General features: G+C 35.5%; 1 long non-coding RNA gene across 1 annotated transcript in view; it reads right to left on the reverse strand.

The window, feature by feature from the left end:
• Nucleotides 1-2,078: 2,078 nt before the first annotated feature.
• Nucleotides 2,079-26,475, reverse strand: part of LOC137474959 (uncharacterized) — a 78,140-nt gene continuing 53,743 nt past the window's right edge. The window contains exon 3 of the long non-coding RNA XR_010999584.1: nt 2,079-2,363. This is a non-coding gene — a long non-coding RNA (uncharacterized lncRNA). The remainder of the gene's footprint in view (nt 2,364-26,475) is intronic.

A 26,475-nucleotide genomic window follows, 5' to 3' on the forward strand; every position in this document is an offset into this window, starting at 1 on the left:
GAGGTCAAGGAATTAACAAGCTGCTGTCTAGAAAATTGAGAGTGTATTTGAGGCAATATCAATAGAAGAGATATTTAAAAAATTATTGGATCATGCCAATCTGTTAGTATGTGGAAAAAAACCAAAGCTGGACTTAGTCCCACATTACAAACATACCTTCAAAATTCCCTACATTTGGGTCAGCAAAGCATATTACATCTTCTGTGGACTGATTAGTCTTTGAATTAGAACTTCCAGTAGTGTGTTTGACGCAAAAAAGTTAGGAGTGAACAGGCAAATGAAAACAAACTCCTATTTTATTTTAGTGAGGGCACAATTCTGCAGGAGACAGTTCATGTGAGAACAGAATTGGAGAAACCATGAGCCCAGTGTTCTGGTGGCAACCAAAAATTATTTAATTTCAGCCAAATTCAGTAGCATCATTAAAGCACTGATTCCAGGAATGTATTATTGCTTTTCATAAAACTGTTGACACAATTTACCATTAATTTTAAGAATCATGCCTGCATGCACAAGGAAAAATATCTCCCTTTGCAAATCTTAGCTACTCTTTCTTTTCATGGACTGTTCACAAATTCATGAATTTCATCTTTCTTAGCATTTAATTATATTTTACCATCTTTTTACAACAGTAAGTACAGGTTATTTATCAGGCGTCTTGGTTTGACATCTGTGTGGCAACTCCACACTTCTAACATATTCCTCCAGAATATGTAAGCTGTTTAACATGAAAAAGAGATTTTAACTCTTAGCAGTGAGGAATGCAATACTATGCCAGAAAGGGCCAGGTGGTGTAATCCATCACCAAAAAGCATAACACATCGTTATGCTTTGCTCAAGTAAAGCAACACATTATTCTGAAAATCAAAGGGAAGCTGGTTTCATTTAATATTTACATAAGCAGGGCTACAGAGGTATAAATTAATACCTGGGTTTAAGGAATACATCTAAACTCAATGCAAAAAACACATATATTAAATGTATGTACCCGAAAAGGCAACATCAAAATTATTTGGCTTTAAATATACACTGTATGATGTTCTTTGATTAGCCTAAACTTAACTTGAGGAAGCTTTTTATTTCTCATCATTTTCTTGTATTAATTTTCCTAAGACAGTGACAGTGTTTAATTGTAAGAATCTCAACATTAAAAAACACCCAAACTATTTGCTGCCTGCCTGTGTTAATGTTTACCTACCTCTTGAGCATCTGTCTAAAATCTGTTCTGGGACTGGTTATGAGTAAATATATTCCATGCTTGTGAGAGTGGAGAAAATAGATTCCCTGATCTCTGACTTCTGTGATTAATTGATTCCTTTAGGGAAAGTAAATATATTTATCACCTTTAGACTGCAAGGCTCCTACAAGAAATTGTCCCATCATTATAATGGAGCAGAGAATGTACACTTAGTACTCTGTGCTCTGATGTCAAAAAACATCAGGACAAAGCAAGAGAGGGAAGATTAATCTAAGACTACCAGGTAAAGGAAGATGAACAGCTAGAAGTACTGCATGCCTACCTGCTCACCTTAGTGGCACACTCTCACCATTCCCTTTTCCCAACAATATTTAGGAGGGTGTACCCTCCACCATTTGAATACCAACAGTGACAGCAAAAGACCCTTCTTATTTTCCAAAATATTTCAGGGAAAAAATTAAAATCTAACACCAAAACCTTGGTGTCTTAATAGGAGTCAAATTATAACTGACCAGAAGATAATCTTTTTGTATATACCCTTAATTAATTTAGTTAGTTTATAGAAATTTCCAGCACTTGGAATTTTATCAACATGTAATATTCAAAAAACACCAAGCAAGCTAAAGCCAGACAGATGTTTCACATACTTATTTAATAAAAAGTAATTTTCTTACTTCAACATTGCTAAGCTAATGACCATGTCATGTGCATGATGTACATATTGCACAAGAACTCCTCTGACTCTATTTAGATATCTGAGGAGTGGGTGTCTAAATGCATCACTTTATACTCCCCTGGAATTTCCAGGAAAAAAAAAAAAAAAGTAAAATGTCCCTCACCTCACCAGGGCAATTTATTACATCTAAAATGCTTATCTAAGACAAGTCAGGTGAATTGTCCTCCAAGGATATCCACATCTCTCCATTTGTTACAAGAGGAGTGTAGGATGACCCATTAAGGCTTTTCACAGAGCTTTCAGCAACTAAAGGTGACTGAGGTGAAATCCACTCTCAAAGCTTTGTACTGCAGACATTTTCCTTACAGCAATGCAGATCTCAGAACAGGCATTCCAGGCACTGGAATGCATCGATCACATGCCTGGCAGCCAGGCTTCCAGAACTACTTTCCATGGTCCTGCTCAGCTTCACACAACCAAGCATTTTAACTGCTGAATGGAAAACAGTTAAACTGTTATTTAGTGGAACAGACTGTGATATAATGTGATCATAAAATGCTTTGCAGAAGGAAAATTCCTTATTTGTCTCTTGAATTTAAACAAATTAAAGAAACATGCAAAACTAATACTTTTAATTCCATTTGGTATAATGTCCCTATTTGAGAGAATATTTAAACAGATGTTTAATATTAGGTCTGTGCCTAAATCCCATTGAGATCAATGGGGTACAAATGTATGCTTAAATTTAGTCTTGTGCATACAGTCTTCCTGAATAGAAATTGATTCAGCATGTACTGAAGAGCTTCCCTGAACTGTAGCCTGAGAGATTAACTAAAATATGTTTTCAGCTGCCCAGCTACAGGCACCCTACTGGGAAAATTTAGTCAGATGCTTTATCTTGGTATCGCTTAATGCATGTTGTTTATCATCTTACTGGTCTCACACTGTTCTTCTGGAACTGTATTTTGGGAATCTGTTGGGGTTTATGTTTTCTTTTTAATAAATGTGGTCATTTTTTGCCTTCAGCCAAAGTATAAGAGGAATGACATTTATTGCAAGTGAGGGAAAACCCAACCATTTTCCCAATCACAGTCTCACTCAGCTTTCCTATTCTAAATAGAAAACCCTTGCTTTGCTTTTCTCATCCACATGCTGAGGAGGAGAACTAACTTTCTCTAGGCAATCTAAGTTACTCTTTTGACATGTAGGTTATTATTTTTTATTTGATTATCTTATGGATACCAGTAGCATTCAATTATTAGGCAATCTGTTGCTATTACTTGCTTGCCCACTTTGCATTCATCATCATGACAATCTCAAAAAAAATAAGTGTACCTCACCATTTATGTGTTTGACACCCTGGATCGAGTATCCTAAATTGTGACATTATTAAAAGAGAGCAAAATAGAAAATCCAGAATTTTTCTATTAGACATATTCCTTGACTAAAGAGCAATGCTCTGTGGTCTACAATAACTTTTTCTATTTCAGATACATATTTTAGAAATCCAGTGGGTTGGGGATTTTTAAATGTTCAATATTGAGAAATAGGCCAGCTTCCTAGATTTGCTGAAAAGACATAAGTACTGTTAGTATTGTTCTCATCTTAAAAAAAAATATAAAACAAAAATGTTAAATATAACATTCTCTATTAAATGAGGATCCTTAGGAGTATTCTCATGTCACATTTAACTACTTCCATTACAAGTCTATTTTTTCATTCCCATAAGTGACAGTGAAGTACAACCAAAACTATTCCCAAGCAGCATAACCACAACTGCTTACTAAACTTAGAAGACCATTCAAATTAAATCTATGCCAATTCTTCAAAAGTTTCAGGCTTTGAACATTAACTAAAGGTAGGAGAATGTAATTGCAAATCTTCATTGAAGATGCCATAGAGTATCACTTGGGATAACTGTGAGTTATGGTTTAATTTTGTAAAATAAGTTCAGCAAGTGCTTGAGTCCAATATAAATTCCTATGATCTGATATAAGCACCTTTTTAAGGATACATGTGAAATATTTTCATTTCTTTGTATCAGAACATTGGAATTGGATTCAAAGCCAGTCAAGAGCTCTTCCATCCTCGTCACTGAAGTTTGACTCAGAAATTCAGTCTGTGACTTTTACTGGTACTAAACTCTTTAGCATAGTAAAAATCCTGAAGAAATTGAATGTTCAGAGAAGGCTTTACAGATATATGCACTATTTAAACTAAGTAAAAGAGGTAGAATAACAGTCTTTATGGAATGATTACAAATCTAGTGAAATAATATATCTAAAGGTTAAGCAGTTATATTTATAGAGCAATTGTCATTTTCAAAGCATCTTGAACCCCCAGGTTGATGCTACACCTTTGAGTAGTCAGTTAATGGTATTTTGCTAGCCTTATTACAGCAATATCTCCTCTTGCTGCCCTGCTAAACCCCTGGTGTTTAGCAGATCCTTTCCATTTTAATTAATATTATAAAAACACTCTATAATATAAGTCTTCTGAATTATTAACTGGGAATATTGCAATATGCAGGGATCTTAAGTCTTTTAATTGCAATGAAAAAATAAAATAATGTAGAAACACTATAACTATATTTTCCCAGAATGTTTCTAGGGCAAGCATAGACGAAGTTTTGTTGCACAATAATTTGTGTAAATTTTATAACTTAGATATAAAAATTAGTGATATTCTATGTCAACATTACATAGTTAAACTACTAACATATGACTGTCATTTTCATTGGAATGTGCCTTTCATTGGAAAGTGCCTTTTATGAATAAAGATTACATCTCTTTTCCTAATCCTTTATGCTGAAAACCTTTACAGAAGTGAAAGGGTGACTGAATTCATGCAGAACATATAGTAGCGAGGTGAAACATAAGATATGTGAGCCACATTTTCACTTGATGACTAGATAGGATTCATGTAATACAAAATTTAAACTGGTAAAATCCAATAATGTAACCACTGAAGATGATGGAGTTGAAAGCCTGTTCCTTCAGTGACATTTAAACTCAAGCTAAGACTATATAATTCTGCATACTTATCAGGCTACCTTGTCTATTTTAAATTTATATCATGTGCTGTATTTTTTAAAAAGCAACTGTGAGGAAATACAAACATAATCCTTTTCTACATAAATCAAACCAGAACAAAAAAATTGGAAAATAATTCGATATTTTAATTGCATTGTTCTCAGCAATCATCCTAAATTTCTTCCTGCACAGTTACAATAAATTAAAACACTATTACCCTCACGGCCTTCTGGTTTAGCCAGGCAGGCTTGAGTGCACTTCTGCCTTTAATTAAGTATGGACAGAAAAAGTCTTTTGTTCTTTTTCTGATATGTTTGTCACCTGCTGTCTTTGTAATCAGGAAAATTAGTCAGGAAGTTCCAACAGAGAGGCTTTTAGTCAGAAGCAGCACCTGGGTCCCTATCTATGCCTTCATGTCATGTAACATTGTCCTGCACCCACAGCACAAGAGATAAAAAGCTGAACAAGTGGTGAGCTTTCAGCTTCAGATACAAAACAGGCTCAATGGGCTTCTGTAGAAATTAATGGTAAAACAAAAGCCATATGCTAACCTCTTCTTTTGCTAAAATGAAGGAAAAACTACCTTTCTTTTTTTTTCCTCCTCCTCATTTATTTTAAGGTGATTTATGAGAGAGTGCTTTTGCAATCCAGCTCAAGCAAGAAGGTAGGGCCAAATCTACCAGTTGTGATAGCCAGGTATGTCACAATTCCTTCCAGTGTGATCCTGGACAAAATCACATTTTCTCTGGACTGTCGTCACTTCAAAGTTATCTTGAGTTATAGTATCCTGTGTCAAGTTTTCTCCATGCAGTAAATGCCTTAGCTTGGTGAGTTCAACGCAAGCTCACTCTTCACTGAGGGTATGGCTAAAAATCATGCAAACATGCCAGATCTTAAAGAGGTTCTTTCTGCTTGATTGGTTTTTAGTGAAACCCTACACCCACCATGCAAATTCAGACTGGCAGCTGTAAGCCAGTGCCACAGGGCATGAGGAAATAACCTATACAGCAAATCAGCATATGGCATCTGAAAAAAAAAGCTGTGGGATTTACCCTGCAGGTCTTAGAGGCTATACTATATTAGTTCCTGTAGTCCCACTATCTGGACTGGTGGTATTTCACACTGACACTGTTTTCACCCAGACTGAATAATTTGAGAGAAATTATTCATTTGTATGCAAATTCAAGGTAGCTAGGCAAAGATGCACCTCACAAGTACACTGAATTCCTGCACAAATAAGCACAAGTGAAAGGGTAATGGTGAGGACATAGTCCCTTCCAGAATCAGAAACTTCAGTTAGAAGTCCATCATGCTTCAGGAAAATTTTGCATTTGTTCACTTTTCCTTTTATTCCTGTCCACCTTGCCTATACAATGTAAGCAAGTAAGAACTGTCATCATCCTCTCTCACAGACTTACTGAGACAGCAGATCTGCAGATGCTGCAGTAGGCCTTACACTTATGATAAGTTATTACAAGCTCAAATTAGCCCTCTACCCTTAGCCTCCATCTCAGTTATTCCTATTTTCAGTTCATCCCGCTCCTCCATGGTGGTCTTTCCCCAGCTTTTAGAGGCTGGCAACAAAGATTTCCCCGTCTTCCAGTTAGCAGCTGGGCACTTTGTTAGGAGAGTAACAGTGGGCTGAGCTGCTCCAAACTGCTGGGCTCTTTCTAGCACTGCCTGACAACATGTTCCTTTTTTCTCTGCAATGTACAACCTGATTCTGAGCATCCCCAATCAGCTGCTCAACCGCCAAGAAGTGGACAACTCATGCAGGCAGCAGATCAGAGGACAAGTAAGACTGGAGCTGAGCAGCAGAGATAAAGTTTCTTCACCTATCAAGACCCTGTGCAAAATCCTACTATTCAGAAAATCCCTATGAGGTGGCACCCATGACTTCTTCACACAGTATGGCTAAGGTTTAATTACTGTTTAGAAGGCATGCAGTTAAAATTATCCTAGGAAAGGCACCACTCCACCCAAGTGGAGACAGCAGTGCCTAGCCCACAGATTGCTGTTCTGCCTCCCTGGGTTTAGACCCATGAGCAGTCTCAGACCTGAAAAAACAGCTTTCTCTTGCAAACCAAGTTTTGAGATTTGTGGTATGCTTTCATTCTTGTCAGGGTAAAAGAACAGTAAAAAAGACAGGTTCGTGGTGAGATTAAAGAGTCACAGGTCTGCAGTGAGCAGAATGGGGGCTGAGTGCTGCCCTTCAGGAGTGTCACCGAGCAAATACAAGTATTGAGGTACCAGAAAATAGTTGGTTTGGAGAATGGGTTAACAGTGGTTCCCTTGTGACCCTTATTTGTGAACATGATAAAATGTTGTTAGCACACAACAGTTTCCAACATGTTTGGCAGATGTTGCACTACAACACGAAATAATTTACACACGTACACTAGATGAAAAAGAGGGGAAAAAGAGGAAGTTTATTTCTGACTCTGTAATATATAGAATTCTAAAAGTGACAGAGTATTGGAGGGTGAAATTGCCACCTCTCCAACCACACTGGTCAAACTAACAGTCTATGAATTCTCTCTTCTCACAAAGAAGAATGTAAAACAATCATTATTTATATGACAGTTTGTGAGAACTCCAGTAGAAATATGTAATCATCAGAAGGTATAGAAAACTTTTAGAAGAACTTTGAAACTTTTAAAAGAACAGGGCGACAGGCAGATATTAACTAATCAGTACTTTCAGTGTTGAAAGCACTGGAGCATTTTACTTCAGAACTGAAGAGAATGAAATTGAGGAGGTTAATAACTTATAGGAAATGACAGTGAAATAATGTGGTAGAATCACATTTAGAATTATTATGTTTCTACTTCATGCTTCTGTGCCACAATCTATATATCATGGTTTTCTTGGTTAAAAAAAAGGAAAAGAAAAATATTAAAAAATAGGTATAATAAAATTATATTATTTCTCTAATTTTATCTTTTCAGATTTAATGCATATTTAGACATATACCAGTGTAATTTCCTTCCTTTGTCCTAAAATTTCTCTCAGCCAATATCACATAGACTTTTCTAAATACTAAGGATCTCCATTAAGAAATTAAGTATTACTGCCCGCTTGGATTTTTCTACACATTGATTACTCTTAAACATAACATTTTATTTATTATTATTGGTGATCATTCCTTAAACTTAAATTTTATTCATTATTTTTATTGATTTAAAGAACCCTTGGCTTATGCACTCTCTTTCAGCTCTAGATGCACATGCATAATTTTTTTGTGAATTCCACTTTAAAATAGATTCTCTGCTTTTCATGGTTTTCTGGATTACCCTGACTGAAATTATGACAGCTTTAGAAAACTGCTGTAATACTACAATGCCACCATCTGGTTACAGTCAAGGATCTGATCTTGCAGGTGCTAAAGGTACTGAACCTCAATGAATTCAGCAAGACACCACCAAAAATATAGGCTGAATATTGAACAGATGTATGCACAGAACTGGTCTTGTTTGTTGCGGGATTTTGATTAGCCAGAAATGGAGAGCAGTTTAAAGAGCGAGCAATGCATCTGCTCTTTCTGTCTTTCTCTTCATTTGCAGTTCTGCCTAAGAGGCTCTGAATCCTTAATAAATTGTACAGATGATATGTCTGATTACATGTGTGATTGGACATAGCATGTGAAGAGCAGTTTGCATCCCTCTAATACCCCAAAGTCTTCCTCTGGGAGCCCTGGGGACCTGTACTGGAGAAGGCTGGGGGTTTTCACCCTCGGCCCTCACTGCCCAGCCCAGGGGCAGAGCTGCATCTGGGCAGGGCAAGCAGAGCCAGCCACAAGCGCCCAAAATACACATGAAAAGCTGAAAATCTTTACTGAGGAAATTCCAAATATTTTAGCAATTCCTTTTGAATTATATCATGGGAAGTAATACCACTCTTCTTGGAGCAAACTGCAGTGCTTTCTTGCTTTCGAAACACCTGAAGAAGTGGGAAAGAGCAGAAGTTGGCACAGGAGCACAAAGTGAAAGAAAACCAAGATAAACAAAAAACCACATAATCTCTGAATATCAGTCACAGCCAAAAGAGGTGTCTTTTTCAGTGTCTAAACCTGACTAGATAAAATCTGATTTTACATATGTTGACTGTAAAGCAGCACCATAACATCTTGTTCTATTGTAAAGTGCTACTTGATGGGGAATGCCAAGAAGACACCTTTTACTTCTGACAGCAGAGAAAAAAGGCATTCATCTGGTTTCGAAACATATATTATAATTTGTTTCTGTGCTGATGTTCTACATGCTGATTTTAAATCAAAACCGTTTGTGGCTGCTGGACTGATTTCTGTTGAATGTAAGTAAAATGTGAAATAACATGGAATCAGCAGCAGGAGCAAGTTATAAGTCAAATGGCAGCCTCTCTTATTGCAACCTGTTTTCATGGGCTAAATGAAACAGAACAGTAATATTAAGAATATAAATAGAAATTAAAGTTAACAGTGGTGTCTCAGAAAAATATATTTCTAAAAATATATTTTGGAAAATTAAGTCATAAAAATATCTGCTCTTCACACCACTTAGCATTCCTGGGATCTCAGTGAACTTGCTATGATTTGGTATATAACACAAAATCAGCAAAACGTAAATTCACAAAGGAAATATTAAACAGCACATGGCAAATTTGTCCCAAGACCCTTGGTGTGTGCACTAGGATTGTAGCAATTGCTAAAATTCTGTACTTAACATGAAGATAGCAGGAAATCCAACAATAACCCAGAAGAAAGCATAAAACTGTAGATAGGGATGTTCTTGATCATGAATTTGAGCAGAACTAAAAGGATTTCTAGGAGTGCAAACATTTCTTTGGATCTTATGCAAACATGAGCATCTTAGAAAGATGTAAAAACATAGGGTTTGAAAGTGCTATGGTTTGTACGGTGTAGATGACAGTACTTGGCCAATAAACTTTTGAACAACTAGATGTGCTGGAGTCCTATATAGTGCCTTTCGAACAAGCAATCTGTTCAGCTTTTTGACTGTTGCAGAGACCATGTTGTTCCCACTCCATCAAAAGGGGACCTACTGGTACAAGCACTACAGACCCAGTGGTTTGCAGGACCACTGGGCAGGTGGTACATTGGCTCAACAGAAATATTTTTGCCTTGGGAAGAAGATCAGCTGGGAAAGAGGTCATCAATTAGTCCTGAAGTCTGTTCTCAATACCCCATTTCTTCTGTGTACTTTGAGAATGGACCCCAATGAAGTGCTCTGGCAAGAGCCCAACTTGGACCTCCCTTTTGATGTTGTTTCACCAAATGACCTACACACTTCCGTATACACCTCCAGACCAACACAAGGAATTTAGGTCTCCTGCAGGTCTTATATGTTAGTGTGTGCATTTTAACAGAGAGTAAAGAAGAATTTGTATTAAGAAACATTTTAATTTTGCTTGAAGAAATACTGTTGGTTTGATTGCTTCCACATTCAGCATTTCTGAATAACAAATTAGTTGCCTGACACAGACACACTGAACCGTATAAGATACTGAAACGGCCTTTTCAGAGAAGCACAAGTATCCCATAGGTCTTAAAGGCACCCAACCAGCCCCATGTGATTAAGTCACAGTATCTTAATTAGAAACCTATCTTTAGACAATTGAATAAATCTCTGAATATTTCAAAACAAAAATCCCCAGTGTTCAGCCACAGGCAGGTAATGTATTAGGAAGAGAGAATGGCCTAATTGCTGGGTCTTGAATTTTAAAAATAAATAAATAAATAAATAAAGTCATCCCAACTAACATTTTTAAGCTGTATAAAGTTTGGGGAATTTAATTCTTTTCATGCAGCTTTAACTGGGACAAGAAGCCAAACTGCTGGAGTAGAAGATTCCTTTCACATCTTTCTTGAACCAAATGCAAACGTAAAACAGAAAGAGACAACATCCAGCTACTAGGAATAATTGCAAATGATTACTATTTACAGAGTATTCATCAGCATACACTTCATCAAGGCTGTTACCACAGCTTTCTCTTGGAATAAGAGATTGAATTGTGGTATTTCTTAAGACACAAATCCAGTTATGAGCCTTTTTCGTACTGCAAACAAATGCCTGATTTTCTGCCTTATTTTCTTTTTCTACATTCTGCTAAATATATGTTTTATAGGCTAGTTTCTCCTCACATTCATGCAGTCTCACACTGTAGAGTTCTTCTATATTTCTAGTATCTTTTTCTGCAGATCTCTGCAGGTGTCTCTGTATTACCTAGATGAAACTAGTGTTTGTAATGCCTCTCTGGCTGTTACTTTAAGAATTTTACTGACAAAACATTTTTTATCCTGCTTTTATCATTAACATTTTTCTTAGACAACAGCCTGGATGTGGAAATCCTTGCCAAAAAATAGTCCTCATGTGATGCCTACTATATGCCTACTAAAATCAACTATATGATTAAAGACTCTATGGAGACATTACATTCTCAGAGACAAAAATACTTAGTGCTGACAGCATGGTACCCACTAGACATTCTCCCATCATAAGTCATTGCCATTAATCATTACACACTTTAAAATAGCTTGAAATAATAAGTAATATGAAGATGTTCAAACCTCTCTTGATTTCTATTAATGTTGGAAGCAGTGTTTTATGAGATATTAAATGGTTCACCAGAGCCTAAATAATGCAGTTATATTTTTATATCAAGTAAGTCTGTATACTTCCAGAAATATTGTGGTACATATGTTAATATACTGGTAGTCCTGTCATCCTTTCCAAATAGGATAGGTAGGACTGAGGCACCATTCTAGGGTGTGTTTGCTGAACCAGGGAAAAAATGGCAAACCAGGTTTTTCAGTGAAAAAAACATGTGATTGAGTGTAGATAGGCTCTAGCTACAGGCTAGCAGTCTGTAATTAGGAAAAAGTAGTCTGAGGAACAATCATTGAAAAGGGAAGCAGGCAGCCAGTAGCTGAATGCAGGACTAATAAAAATGGGGGCTGAACAGCAAACTTTGGGAAGAGCAAGTAGAGAAAAGTGACGAATAAGACTTATTTGAGAGCTTTTCCAGACAAAAGGATCTGGTAAAAGCCGGAGACTAGAAGCTGTGATACTGAGAAGCAGCTGAGTGGCACCTCAAAAATGCCTGGTCCCTTTGAGCAGTGACCCTCTTCATGCCTTCCTGGAGCTGTTATGTGTGGAAGGGCTAAGACAAAAGAAACTGAGATCACAAGGTATTCATCTAGCCAGCTTGCCCATTAAAGGCTTTACAAAAGTGGTCCAAGAGCAGGAATGAGAAGCCACATGGTTATTGATACTCTTCCATGCTAATTCATAAGCTGTCCTCTGTTGTTTTGTTGCTCACTGATTTTTGACCCTCTTTTTACAAGTCAGCTCCCCAGTGAAGAGCCTTTCTATACTTTTTCATTTATCTAAGGCAGTTTTTCTCAATTTATAATTTGCAAAATTATTTTTCAGAGAGATGGAATAGAAGTCGACAAACAACTGAACATACTCAGATACCAACACCATAGGCATGGAAATATGTAAGTGCACACAAAACAGACGGAAATCAAATAAAGAAATGATATCTCAAGGCTTAGCCAACTGTTGTTTGATAGCAAATGAAAACATCCATGGTAAGCAATTCTGCCTGGGTAATCTACATATCCTAAAGGTCAACTGAAAAATATTAATTCATTAAAGAAAACAGTGCTTCCGTTTTGGGTACTGCCACAAAAAAAAATTATTGATAATTTCTTCCTCCTTTTTTGAAAGGCTAACTTCTGAAATTGATGATATTTTTATTATATTTTATAAAAATGTAAACATATATTTATTCAAATGTTCTATCCCTGGACAAAGTTCTTATTTATTTATTCAACTATTTTCAGACTGAGTCCAATTTCTTTCTTTTGTTTTGTCATGTTAGGTCTCTGCATCACTGCTGAGTAGCATGAATTATTAGAGTCTTATTATTTGGAGCAAACCTCTCTTCTTCTGTAAAGTCAGAGCAATCTTTTTTTCATTTTTTTTTAAAAGGACTGCCTTGTGGAATAAATAAACTTCCAATGCCATTTAACTACAGCTACATTTTTCCTATTCTGGGAGCACATACTGCTACAGTAGTTAACAGAATTTCTGTCCACTACAATACAATAAAGATAGCAGATGTGGAGTCACAAGACCCAGAGACCTCTTCCAATTAAAGGTCAAAATCTGTCTCACTTCACAGAATGCAGCATTTGAGCATGAGGTCTTGTGTATATTTGTCATCTTGTTCAGTCAGAAAGATATGACAACAAATAGCTGGTCAAAAGCTGTCAGGGTCAAACTTAGCTTGATAGAGTGCCCTAGGTCACCTCTGTGAGTCCAACAGTCAGAATCACCCTGCTGTCAGTTTGTATTTTAGTCAAATAGTACGTGGCACACAGTAGAACTGTATTCCACCACTAATTGCTTCTTTGACCTTCTTGTTAACCAAACATTTTGATTAGGAATATGTACCATGTCATCATGTTCCATGGCAATGTAACAGCTGCCTCTTAACAGATCTGTAGTATTGAATGTCCTCCCATCTCACACCCAGAGGATTCACAATTAAGGTAGCATTACAGTTTTTATTTGAATGAAAAAATGCAAGAAGATGACAAAGCATTTCATATAAAGGAGTGTACACTCCAGAGAATCTTCACATACTGTGTCCTTTTGGTAAAACAGGCACAGAATTATTCTTTGTTATAGTTTTAAAGACTTGTTGTTTTGTTGTTTTGTTGTTTTTTTAACACTGATTTGGCTGATCTGGAAGCTAAGCAAGAAAAAAGAAAGATGATCAAGCAAATATTTCTAGCCAAATGATTATCTCTCACTGCTACAAAAAACTGAAATTCCCCTGTACAATTCTCAGCATGTGCATAGAAATGAATATTGAATAAAGAAGTCACTTGTTACTGCTTTGGAATTCTGAGATGCAATTTATTCATTATTTCAGTGAACACGATTGTGAGGAAAGCTTGAACTTGTAAAATGTTCTGAACTTGTCCAAACAGGCTCAGTAAGCCCAAAGAGGGACTAAATAGTGCTTAGTCCTGATCTCCAGCAGACTGGTTCCACAGCAAGGTAGAAACAATCAAAGCTTTCATGCAACTCTATTCCAAATTTTCTGTGTAACAGATCTTTCTTTGTCTCAATTTCTACACACACATCCCATTTACTTCCTCTTTTTTTTTCCACTTAATATTTTATTTTTTCTTTTTATATATTTTTTCTCTAAAGCAGGAGCAGACTTCTTTTCATATAATAAGTTTCTATCAACCCATCTCATTGCTTTTCCATTCCCCAGAAAGCATTAGTCTACTTACAGTATAATAATTTTAAATTAATAACAGTTCACTTCTATACTTTTTTTTAACAGGAAAATAAGCCGTTCTCTTTCTGTGCATGCAACAGCAGGCACATGTTGATGCAGAACACTTTACTAAAATTTTGTCTTTACTCACCCACTACAAAAAAAAAAGAAAAAAAAAACATAAATTTTGCAACAGTTTTATTAGAATTTGTGTAAGATTTGCAATTTAAATCAGCCTTTACATTTCTTCATTTATTAGAGAATGTACTAACAAGAAATAGATTTGAGCAATTGCAATTTGTCACATACATGTTATGAAAGCTTTGACAGCCACCAAGTAGAGCTAAAGCTCTATTACCCTGAAACGTCTCATATTTTCTTCTCATATTTTTCACATCTTTTTCTGTTATTCCACAGTTTCTCTTTAACATTTATTACCAGATGCATTTGGTAGAGGTGGTCTTATTTTGCTGCACTGTTGTGAAAAGTTTCAAAAGCACCTGTTCAAGAGAATATTTCATTTTGCGCCTGTTCAAGAGAATATTTCATTATACACATGTATGTAAAGGAATAACAGGAGAAAATATATTTAGAGCTGGAGTGACAGAAGTAAGAAGCCTGACAGAGATTTTTTCATCTTCAGCCTACATGCAAGCAATGCATTTGGCCTCAGAGATGTAAACCTCCAGCAGTGCATACCCATGGAAGGATTCTCCAAATTCCTGCGTTTATAACTATGGCAGCACTCTCATGGGAAAGACCAGGGCCGAGGGCCAGTGGGTCTGCAGACCACCCTATCCCCAGGAAGAGGGGCAAAAAGCTGTTATATGCTGCTGGAAGCAGAACTATTGTGCCATTGTGGTCCCAATATGCAACTCTGTTTCTATGATGACCCCATTATCCCATGCACAGCAAGGAAAATATTTTAGCATTCCCATTTCAGAACCACTGGGGAGCATTTTATTAATTTCCTTTGTGCAAAATGTTTCTCTCTCTGCTTTCACAAATTGCTTTCCTGGCCCCAGAAACTTTTGCAATTTCAATGAAGGAGATCTGTTGATCTATCAATCTATCAATTGATCGATCAGTCTATCTATCTATGTTCTTGCATTGTCTTTTTGAAGATTGCAAAGCAGAAAAATTAAGAAACACTATAAACACTCTGATTATTTCCTTTTACAAAAATGCTTCTGCTATTGCAATGTTCTTTTGATTGTGGCTTTAAAAATTATAAATATCAAAAGTCCAGCTGTGGAAAATAGCCCTTGCTATGGGTCCCTGTATATGGGCATGACCCTCATTTTAATAATCCTTATGCTATGACAGGAAAAGATAAGAATTAGTTAAATTTTAAGAAATCTTCAGAGCAAGGCCTTTATTCTGAAAATAGACTTTCAGACATATTTAACTTTACATATCTAATTCATCCCAGACAGAGTAAAATCACATTGAAAGCATTAATTTGGTACAAATAGAACTCTGATGTACCTCAATACCGTCTCATTGTAGTAAAATAAGCACAAAATCAATCATCTACACTTTTTTTACTTGAGCCTTATTATTGGATACAAACTATTTCAGCATTTCAGAAATGATGAGTGCAAATAAAAACACTTTGAGCTGTATAAATTTAGTATTGAGTGGGAAAAACATATAGGTCAATTGGAAGGCAAGATGGCAAATGGAAAAAGGGATTTTCCAGGCCTTCCTTCAGCACTAACATGATGAGGTGTGTCCATATACTAGGAAAAAGTCTCGCTCCAGGGCACTTCTCAACTGCCACACTGTGAATAAGTAATAGCAATGATTCCAGTAAAGGGAGCACAGGACAAGAGAGAGCTGAAGGTTCAGAAATACATACAGGCAAGATCCACTGTGATTAATGAAGGTAAGTGAAGGGACACAGAATTGCAGTTAAATTGTATTTAACAATCCCAGCGTGGCTTAGAGAGGGGAATGGTAATCTGAAGATCTCCTTTGGGTCTCCCTGTCTGCCTCAGCTTGATCCAGAGTAATCAGGCACTCAGGGCCATGTTCTGGATGTGCTGCTTATTCTGCTACTTATTCATTCCTTGAATGAATGTAAGATGAAGCCACCTGACCATATAACACCACAACTAACTGGAAAGATCAATGGGAACTTGGACTATTTGTAGGATGAAGGGTTACCCAGGGTTAAAAGACATTCCTAGCAATTCAATAGAACCTGGAATCATTATACTGCAAGGTAGATAAGCTTTATGGGGGTTATTTTAACCCTTATCCAGTAACTTTTAGTAACCTGTGATTATTCAAGATAAAATATTAGTACTAATGTGCCTAAAATTTAAGCATAGTCATTTGTGCAAATTGCTGGTGAAATTTTAACATTAAAAGTACCTTAATTGGTAATTTTTTACTTCAAAGTTTATTTTCATTTTATTAAAGAAAAGTCACAGAAACTGTCTTGGCTAAAGGTCAAGTCTTCTTCATATGGAAAGCATGCAAAAATATATTAGATGTAAGAGAGCTCTTTCCTAATACTGGCATGTTATATTGTATTTCAATAAAATGATCAGGATAACTTATATTTTACAACTTGCTGAACTTGAATAGTTAAAGTCTATTTACAAAATAATGTCCTGGAGAAATCACTGTATCTAAAATTACCACCATAGGAGATCCAGAGTTGTCTTGTTAATACTAAAATGCAGTGTGGTGAGAATGATACGCTGACAAGTCATTATTTTAATAGTGTTTAATCCTGCCCATTTGCCAATACCCTGAAATTACTTAATGAATTTTCTTTTTTAAAATATCATTCCGATACAAAATGAACATGCTGTGCATAAACTGAAATTCACTCTTATGTAGATCAAAAGAAAATGGACATAACCTGTGATATGCAGCTTGTTAAAAACTTACAACCATTGCCCAAAAATTGAAATCACTGAGTTTGTACCATCTTGTTTAGGATAGTGTGGTTTGTAAAAGGTATACCTGAGAGAACAATAGGATAAGGGAGAGTATCTACTACTCTACAACAGTGAAATCAAGATGGATTATCTACACAAAGCCATTTTACACATGATTTCTAAAGAATTGAAAAGTATCTTCCCTCGTACTTTTAAAACAGAGAGATCAATTCTTGTCCTCGAAAACCACCAAGAGTCTTTCACTTAATTTGGATGCAAATTGTCTTAGGTAAGATTCTGCATGACTTCAAAAAGATGACAATTACATTTGTTTGCATTTTTACAATTCAAGAAATGTCTGTGACAAAATAATAAATGCCAAAATAACAATTTCTGTTTTAAAAAGAGTAATTGTAACACTGAAGCTGCAATAGGAAAGAGGAGGAAATATTTTTTATTTGATAAAATATCTCCCTGTTGGTTTCTCAGCCAGATTTCCCTGTTCAGCTGTTATTCTCCATTTGCTCTTGTTTTCTAGTATCGGTCACTATCCACTGTTTTGCTCCCCAAATAATTTATTCACCATAGTTCTACCATCTTTTTCTCACCCTTCTATACTGGTAGTTGTGCCTGACTACAGACCACAACCAAATTGATGCAGCCCCTAATACAATCTAGGCAGTAATCCAGGCATTAATAGTCAATGTGTGTAACCACCTGACTGACTGTATCTATCCACTGAAAGGAGATGTCTCTCTAGTCAGCTGATACCAACTCAGAAAAAAGGTACTTATTTTGCATTAATCACATTAAAGTCACTGGGGCATCTCAGTTGAGCCAGTCAGATTCCCTCAATCAAAATCTGACTGCAAAACAAATTTATTGCAATCACTAAACTTTAGAACAAGAACATATTTTCATATAGTGGCCAGGTGGTGTATGTTTCCTTTGAACAGACAGATAATTTGCTTCTTAATACTTAAATAAAGTATTTTTAATGAGTTTTTACAGAAGATTAAATTTCTGACAATTATTTTCTGCTTTTATTATTGTCCACAATAATCCATATGCAATGAAGGAAGAAACTTACTGCAGGTAAAATTACAATGTAAAGTTCTTCCTTGGCAATCTTACCAAACATGTTTTACAACAAAAGATGTTGCCCTAACTCCTCCTCAGCTGTAGTCTGAGATGAGGCAGAATGGAAACAATTTTTTTAAAGGCACATTTAAGCCTGCTCCTTCCACTGCTGCCATTTATCAGATTATCAAAGCTAGAGATAACTGAATTTGATAAATGCTGAACATTGAGAATTAAGAAATTATTCACAGATTGCTAGCAGACTACAGAAGCGTCTTCTGATATACTTTTTCATTAATAACTATTAAGAATTGTTCGCTAAGCAGAGAAACACACCTTGTCAATAAACAGTTTTGTACTGCAGATAAGCAGTGCTTTTACAGGATACTTATTGCAATAAAAATGGGCTCAAGTAACATTCAATTAATTAGTTATTCCATCAGTTATGCTTATTTGTATTTAATGCACATACTAATAATCTGTAAATGTGTTCATTCTTTAACATGAGAAACAATTTGGCTTTAATTATGGCACAGAGCAGTTCACTGCTTTACATAGTCTCATTTTACCCCTCTGATAAATGGATGTTAATTAGTATATGAAAGTATAGGATACCATCACATGGACCTTTAATCCATTTTCAGAAATGAATATTGGTTCAATGGCAAGATCAGTTGCAGTGAAATTCTTGTAAATCATCTAAACTTGTGAAAAAAATCTGTTCATTAATCCTTCCTGACAGGTTAATTTCACTCCATTTCTAAGTTGTCAAGTTAGAACATGAACAAATAATCAAAAGCCTTTAAATCAAATATACCAAATCAAGACTAATTGAATATGTTTCAAGTATGTCAATAATAGATTCATTTTTCAAAATTTAATAGGAAAGCTTGTTAAACTATAAAAATACATGCCCTGCTAAGTCTGGAAGGGCAGGGAAAATGTTAGCACAGCAAGTTTATCTTTCTGTTAACTGCATTCCCTGAATTTGTTGCACAATGTGCATAAAGGAAATGCATATACATCTTCATATGCACATGCTCTTTTGTATATCAGATAGCTGGGCAAACTATAAAAGTAAAATGCAATTGTTTCATTAATTAAGAGCTCTTAAATTTCACATTCTGTATAATTACACAGTTTTACAGAATCACACATTTCTGCCCTGACCATTATTTCACCTAGAATTTGGAATGTCTTTCCAAGGAAATGGGACTGGCTCTCAAATTACACTGAAGATTAATGACTATTAGTAAATTGAATAGGGCATAAATTCCCAAGCATTTGATCTCCATTCTTAGATCTGGTGTAAATTTTTTTTTTTTTCATCTTTAGCACTGGTGGCAAGAGAAGTTTAAAAAATTTACTTGAGGTTACACTAAAGACATTTGCTAAATATTCATAGCATTGTTTAATACTATGCCATATTAAATGGTATTAGTGATTATCTCTACTATTGTTGGACAGGAGTTGTCAGCCACCACATTGGGTGGAGCAGTTGGAAATAAAGATTCCCAAAACAAAGAGTCTCCACAAGCCACTGTTAGCTGAGATATAGAGCTTTATTCTGCTGCCCAAACATATTCCTGCAGCCAGTAAATATGGTACTCAGCTCATACAGTGCAAGTTGCTCTGATCCTTTTAGTTACAAAGCAATCAAGTTACTACAGTTTGGACTCTATTGTCACCACTGCAGCTCTGCTTGCCCTGCTCACAGTCTTCAGGACAGCACGCTTCAGTGAGGGCATGGCCAGAGAAGACTTCACCTGTGGCACCTCATTTGTACCTCCTGACAGATCTGCTCTGCTTCTTCCGCTCCTCAATAGATAGAGACATAGAGATATATATCTTAATTTCATTATTAATTCATCCCCATAATTTAAATTATTTAAATTGGCCAGTTTGTACTGTTGGCAGAAGTATAATTTAACCAGACCAGCACCTGCAGTGGTCCTATTTCACTTGAGCAGGCAAGAAATCATTGGCTCCTTACAGATTGTGCTCCTTTTTTCACAAATCACAACACAAATTCGAATAGGACAAGAGACCTAGGATACTCCAAGACCTTGAGTAAGACCAGACATCAGGGAGCTGGCAGATATGACATGGGATCTATAAAAAGCTTTCTGGAGCCTTCTGGAGTGGCAAATGGAATCCAAGCAAGATACCCTAAGGGTTTCCAACCCATTCTACATATTCAGTTATGGTAAAAAACAATGTAGTACTTAGTGCCAGCCTGACCTAAATCACTTTCTATACTCCCTTGATTAGCTATCCAAAGGCTACAGTGCTCAGCTATCCTGTCCATGTGGATGGGCCATGTGTATGGTCCATGAAGACTTCTATTACTTCATGCCTTCATTTGGGGAAGAATCTTTGCATCTGTTATACTTGTATTAACACAAAGTGGGAAATACTAAAGCCAAGACTGCAGCCATCAGTGACTTTTCCCATTTTTCTCCAGGGGACAAAGTGGACCTGAACTGTAGTCTATGGAGATGGAAACCTCTTCAGTTCCATTTGTCTCTACTCTCAATCTCCAGAGAGACATTCACGTGTACCCACACAATAGCATTTTAATGAGTTTAAATGGAGCTGCAGTCTTTTCTTGGGCTTGATATACAGAAGTCTGTTTTGTGGTAATTAAATAATTAATCAGTGTTACTCTGCAATTAACCAAATAAAATCAGTATTACAGTAAAATTAATGAGCTCATTTCAGATTGTGTTCTCTTTTGCGGCAAACTAGACAGTTACATTTTTGTTTCTCTAAGTAGTTATATTTTTAAATTAAAAAAAAATTCTAAATTATCACTTGTCAAACTGAGTTATTCCAGGAAGCTGATTAACTGACTTTTTTTATATTACTGTTTTGTTCATTACAACTTTCTTTAATTTTTACTTACCAAAAGAATTTATTCAACGCATCCACTTTAGGCATCTACAAAAACTCTGAAATGCTTCAATGGCAAATTTATTCTTAAAAATAGGGAAAAAATCTATTTCATGTAATCCTGAGAGAGTGCTACCGTTAGGCTGCAGATTGCTTTGATCACAGTTCTGGACCTTAAACTACAGGAAAAATACTCCCCTCTAAATCCTGCTCTATAATTAATTAACTAAAAAACAGGTGGAGTTATTTACATCATAATCTACATTTTAGAGCTGAAAAGATGATTCTGATTTTACAGAAAAATTTAAATTTTAAATTGGAGAAAAAAATGATGAAGTCCAGTCATCAATGGTTTTCATCTCATTTCTCCTAAAGTTTCAAAACTCTATTACAGATAATTCAGTGGAACCTAAAGCATTTACATTTTTTAGTTAAATAAAAGTTATCAAAACAAATTGAATGTCCTAATTCAAACAAAAACTCAGCAATATAAACTTAATTTATTATAAGTCTTTCAAACAGAACATTGCTAGGAATAGTCAGCTGAAAAACAAGTTCCATTCTTTCTTATGCATTCATGTTTCTACAAGAAGACACCTCTTGGGGAAGTTGCTGCAGTTCTCACTTCTATTTAATTAATACTTTCAGCTATTATCTGGTACCAAAAATGTCTACACATTAAAAGCTATTCTTAGTCCTTAATTCAACTCACATCTTCATAAAATATAGTGACACAATCTTTTTCCTGAACTGAAGAATTTGAGATTATAGTTATGATCTCTAGTCTTTAGAGGAAAATTTCAGCTGAAAACATAATCATAAAATATCTATATGTCATTTTTGTCTTGAAAAATAAAAATATAATAGATATCATTCCATATTTTGAGTACATAGTAAGACATGGAACTTACAAGTTATACTAAGTATTTCTAGGAAAATGAATAAACCTTTTCTATAACCAAGCAGGGTTTCAAGTCAAGTCACGGATTCTGAGAATCATAGAATGGGTAAAGCTGGAAGGGACCAGGGTGGATCATCTGGTTCTAGTGTTGATATAAAGAAGTTCAAGCATCTAATAAATCTAGATGTAAAATCATTTTTAAAACTGAAGAACTCATTATACAGTCTTAATAATGTATAAAGTTCTAATCAGTGCTAGCTAAATGACTAGTATTTGAAAATAATTTTGTACCTTTGTCTTTTAGAAGCACATTAGTGTATTTGCATAGTTATGGAAATGGCAGTTGCAAATTGATTAGTCATTTTAAGAAAATGAGCAATACAATAGCATCCTATTTGAATCCTAAATCTAGGAATGCATTAATGACAAACAGGATGGATTTTCAAGGACTTAGATAAACTGTTCATCTTCCTACATATGATATATCAGATTTCAAAGTAATAAAGACAGGTTTGAGGCATGCAAGTGGCTCAAGACAATAATATCCAACTGTGGCCCTGTCAACTATATTGCTCAAACTTTGGTGATATTCCAATGGAAACCTGAAACAAGTTAAAAAAAACTTGAAAAAATTTCTAAAATAATCTCAGTTTAACTAAAATGCCTACCTCTACATAGTAAATGTTACAGTTTGTATTCTTGCATGTGTATTTGCTCAGTGCTGACTGGTGCTGGCAGGAACACACAGTGGGCTGCTGGGTCGATGCAGGGTATTTCCCAGGCCATGGTGGCTGACTGGGTGCTGTCCATCACACTGGACACAGTGGGGAGCTAAGACTCAGGATGTTTCAGAGGTTTATAAAGTTCTTGTAGGGATAGGTCCTGTTCCCTCAAATGTCATAAAAATGCCTGTTTCCACCTTTGAGATATTTAGATTCCTTGCACTGAATGTGTCAATTTGAATTTCTCTTAATAGTAAGATTTCCTTCTGAAATTATTACAGCTTTCTTAGAGTGTTTGTACCCTAAAATTTTCAATGTATCATTGTTTTAATGTATTATTGCATTATAGCTTTCAATTAAATATTTAAGACACCTGTACAAGTTGCACCTGAAAATACAATGCACAATGTATAAATGAAAAATCTACACAGAAGAGAGCATATGAATAGATGCTTAATAATGTTAGATTATGGAAACTCCTTTTCTTTAAATGAGAGTTTATCTAACTGAACAGATTTAGGACTAATGACAATTCATTTTCATGGCTTCACTTCAAGAGTATCAGGTGTATTAAACTACATTCCTGATGGAGTATGTTGTCTTTTCAACTTCGTGCAATTTGGACAGCACAGGGTAGCTTTTGAGTGAAAACTGCATGAAGGCATTCAAGCAAAGAATTTATCAAGTTGAATATCAGAAATAGCATTTTTTCTCCCAAAATGCAGGAAGGCATATTACCAGCAATCTGCTGTTTCAGAACCCTTCTGAAGGTAGCAATTCATACTGCAGTGAAATTAAGAAAGTATTTCCCAACTGTGTTCATTCTAAATATATGTATGTATATTTATATTACAATCATGATAAAAGTCAAAGAAAAGAAACTCACAAAGTTTAGAATTTATAACTGCTAATTAAAAATCTTTTTGATCAAAAAAAATAGTTTCATTAACTCATAAGTATATGACAGTGTTAAATACACATATAATAGTTATAAAGATCAGGTTTTGCCTGAATAAAATTTCCATAATCTCTTTAGAGTGAAATTAATGCTAAATGAGCTTGCATTTCTTCACATATATAATATTAGAAAGATAAAGTTGTCATTTACAAGGAGACAAGACATTTTCTTAGTATTACGAATTTTGGTATTTGTATCTCTAATTGCTCTTTTAAGTTTTAAAATCCTTTTGTTTCTTCACCTCTGAAAATATTAGCCTCGAAAGAAAATTAAACATTCTAGGACCTGGTAGCTGTTTTGTCATAAAAAGGAGTGAAACTCCAAACAGGATCTGTAGATTTTGGATAATCAATTGTAGGTATCTATAGGCAAAATACTGGAATACACTCAACCTGCATAATTTTATTGGTGCACTTGTGAAGAGATCACCTTACAAGACATCCATCCAATGCAAAAGGTACAGATACTAGCACAAAGAAACCATCTCACTGAGCTCTGCCCTGGCTGAACTCAGACTTCAGTGGGATTACAGTTTTTCTCAGTGTTTTAAGATGCCTATACTATTCATAGCAGTCTAAGCACTCATGTACCTCTAATGCAGTGAGCTCTAGTTACCTGATTTCAACATTTTCAGTAAAGCACTTCAGCAAAATCAGTATTATCAGTCCTTGACATGCTGAAGGCAATACGGCATTTTACCTGCAAGTACTCTTTACAGCTGAGTAAATCACAAGACATTATGGTGCTGAAGCCCAAATGCAGAATTATCCCACTAGTCTTTGAGGAAGCAAAGTTTTACTTCCAGTATTTATATGTCAAAAACATAATCCATGGTCACACCACATCTGTACTCAGGGAGTAATACAGGTTTTCTTCATCAGCAACAGACCGTTATTTATAGAGGAGTAAGGACTCATGGTGCATAGCCAGAAAGGTCAGAATAAAACAGTTTGGACAGGTTCTCAAGACATATATTTCATCTGCCTATGTCAAGGCAATGCCTCTACTAAATGGGATTTCAAATAGGTCAAATAGCTAGTTATTAGAGTGAAGTAAGACATTCTGTATGAAAATTATTTAATTTCTAAACATTCTTGCTGCTTTCCTCAATGAGTGGCAGAACAGAACATCTTCTTTCAATATGCTCCATTGTTTGTGTAAATCTATTTTGGTATTTTGGGCAAGGGAACTATTTTCAGTTTATGATTTATTCAGCTAATGAAACTCCTTTTTTTGATGAAGAAGCTGATTTTTGCATATCTGATTCACTTAAGCATTTATATAACCTCCATTACAGTAGTAGCAGAGCAAGTCACATTATTTTAAAACACATTTATTGTCATAAGACACTGGTCTACAAAGCACTATATTTGAAACACCTTCATCAGTATGACTAGGATGTAGTATCCCCAGTGGTGGACAACAATCCCTGAGCTATTCCTAGTCCCTCCTTGCACCGTACTAACTGGGTGCTAAATTCAATTATCCAGAGGTAAGAGTATCATTCCATCTAGATGGTCTGTTATTCTTCCTGGCATCTAGAACCACTCCACAAGAGTGCAGCTTTTCTCATGTAATATCTGAACGTGACTAAGTGGTTCAAATGGCACAAGCTCCTGTGGTCTCATCTACATTGACTGTAATGGGAGGTTTAGCACCTTGAGAGCCAGAGAGGTCACAGAGAGCCTTTAAGGGGAGACATACGGCATCTCAGTCATAACCCTCTGCCCTAAGTAGATTGGGGCACATTTCCACACACAGGTGGATAGCAAATTACTGTCCTTGGTCAGGTGGTGTTTCTTTATATTTGCTTGTTTAAGAAACTGCTGATCTTGTCTGGAAATTAAGCCATAAAGGAAGTCTAAAAATAGAAACATCCAAAACCAAACCTTTAAGCTCTAACAATGTTATCTCCTGCTCTTACTGAGAAACCAGTTATCTAAATCACATTATTTCCACTTGAGGAAATGAAGGCTCTCTCTACTTTCCTTCTTTTCCAGTTGTTGAACATATTTTTGGACCGCTGAAGACATTTTCAAATTTTGTATTGCTGTAATTAGAGATACATCTGAAATATAAACAATTGATTTTTTTTGTTTAATTTAAGGTAATTAAGTACGTTTTAAAACTAATAATTTTTTATTCCTTTCCCAAGTCTAAAGTTGGAATTTTTTTTCCAAACCTGTTTTTATCTGCCCAAGCCTGCCTGAGTGCTAGTAATCATTAGATATCACAAGTCAAATTAAAGTAGTTGAAACACAAAGAGTGGAAGAAATCCAGAGGGTCGGACACATTACAAGACACAAAAAAATAATTTGGAAGTCTCTAAAGTTTTAGGAGGGCAAGTCCCATTGCAATCCATGACAAATTTCTTTCTCAATTCTTCTGATTTTTCCCTAACTGTCTACCCAAGATTGCAGTCAATAGACTCAATTTTTTTTATTCACAATGTATGCAAAATAATCAAAACAAGAAAAAAATTTGAGGACTCTGAAGAATTCATGTTAGAAAATAATACTCTAGTGAAACACCATGGAGTAAGGAAAACAAAACCTGAAGTTTTAATAATTAATAACACACATAAGAAAATGGAAAATTTTATATGTGCAAGAATTCTAACCAAAGCATAAGTTCACTCACACTTTTTAATATATTTCAATGGAGTTTATGCTTCATTCAGTCAATGTTGTGCCATGTCAATGGAATGATCTGTCATTTCCACTTATTTTAGATGTGGAAATAAATGTCCCACCATTTGCAGGACTTTAAGAAGATGTGGGGTACACCCACTGCATCCTGCAGGCCAGAGGTCTTCAAAATTC

Source organism: Anomalospiza imberbis, chromosome 5 (assembly GCF_031753505.1).
Source record: "Anomalospiza imberbis isolate Cuckoo-Finch-1a 21T00152 chromosome 5, ASM3175350v1, whole genome shotgun sequence".
NCBI classification, from domain to species: domain Eukaryota; kingdom Metazoa; phylum Chordata; class Aves; order Passeriformes; family Viduidae; genus Anomalospiza; species Anomalospiza imberbis.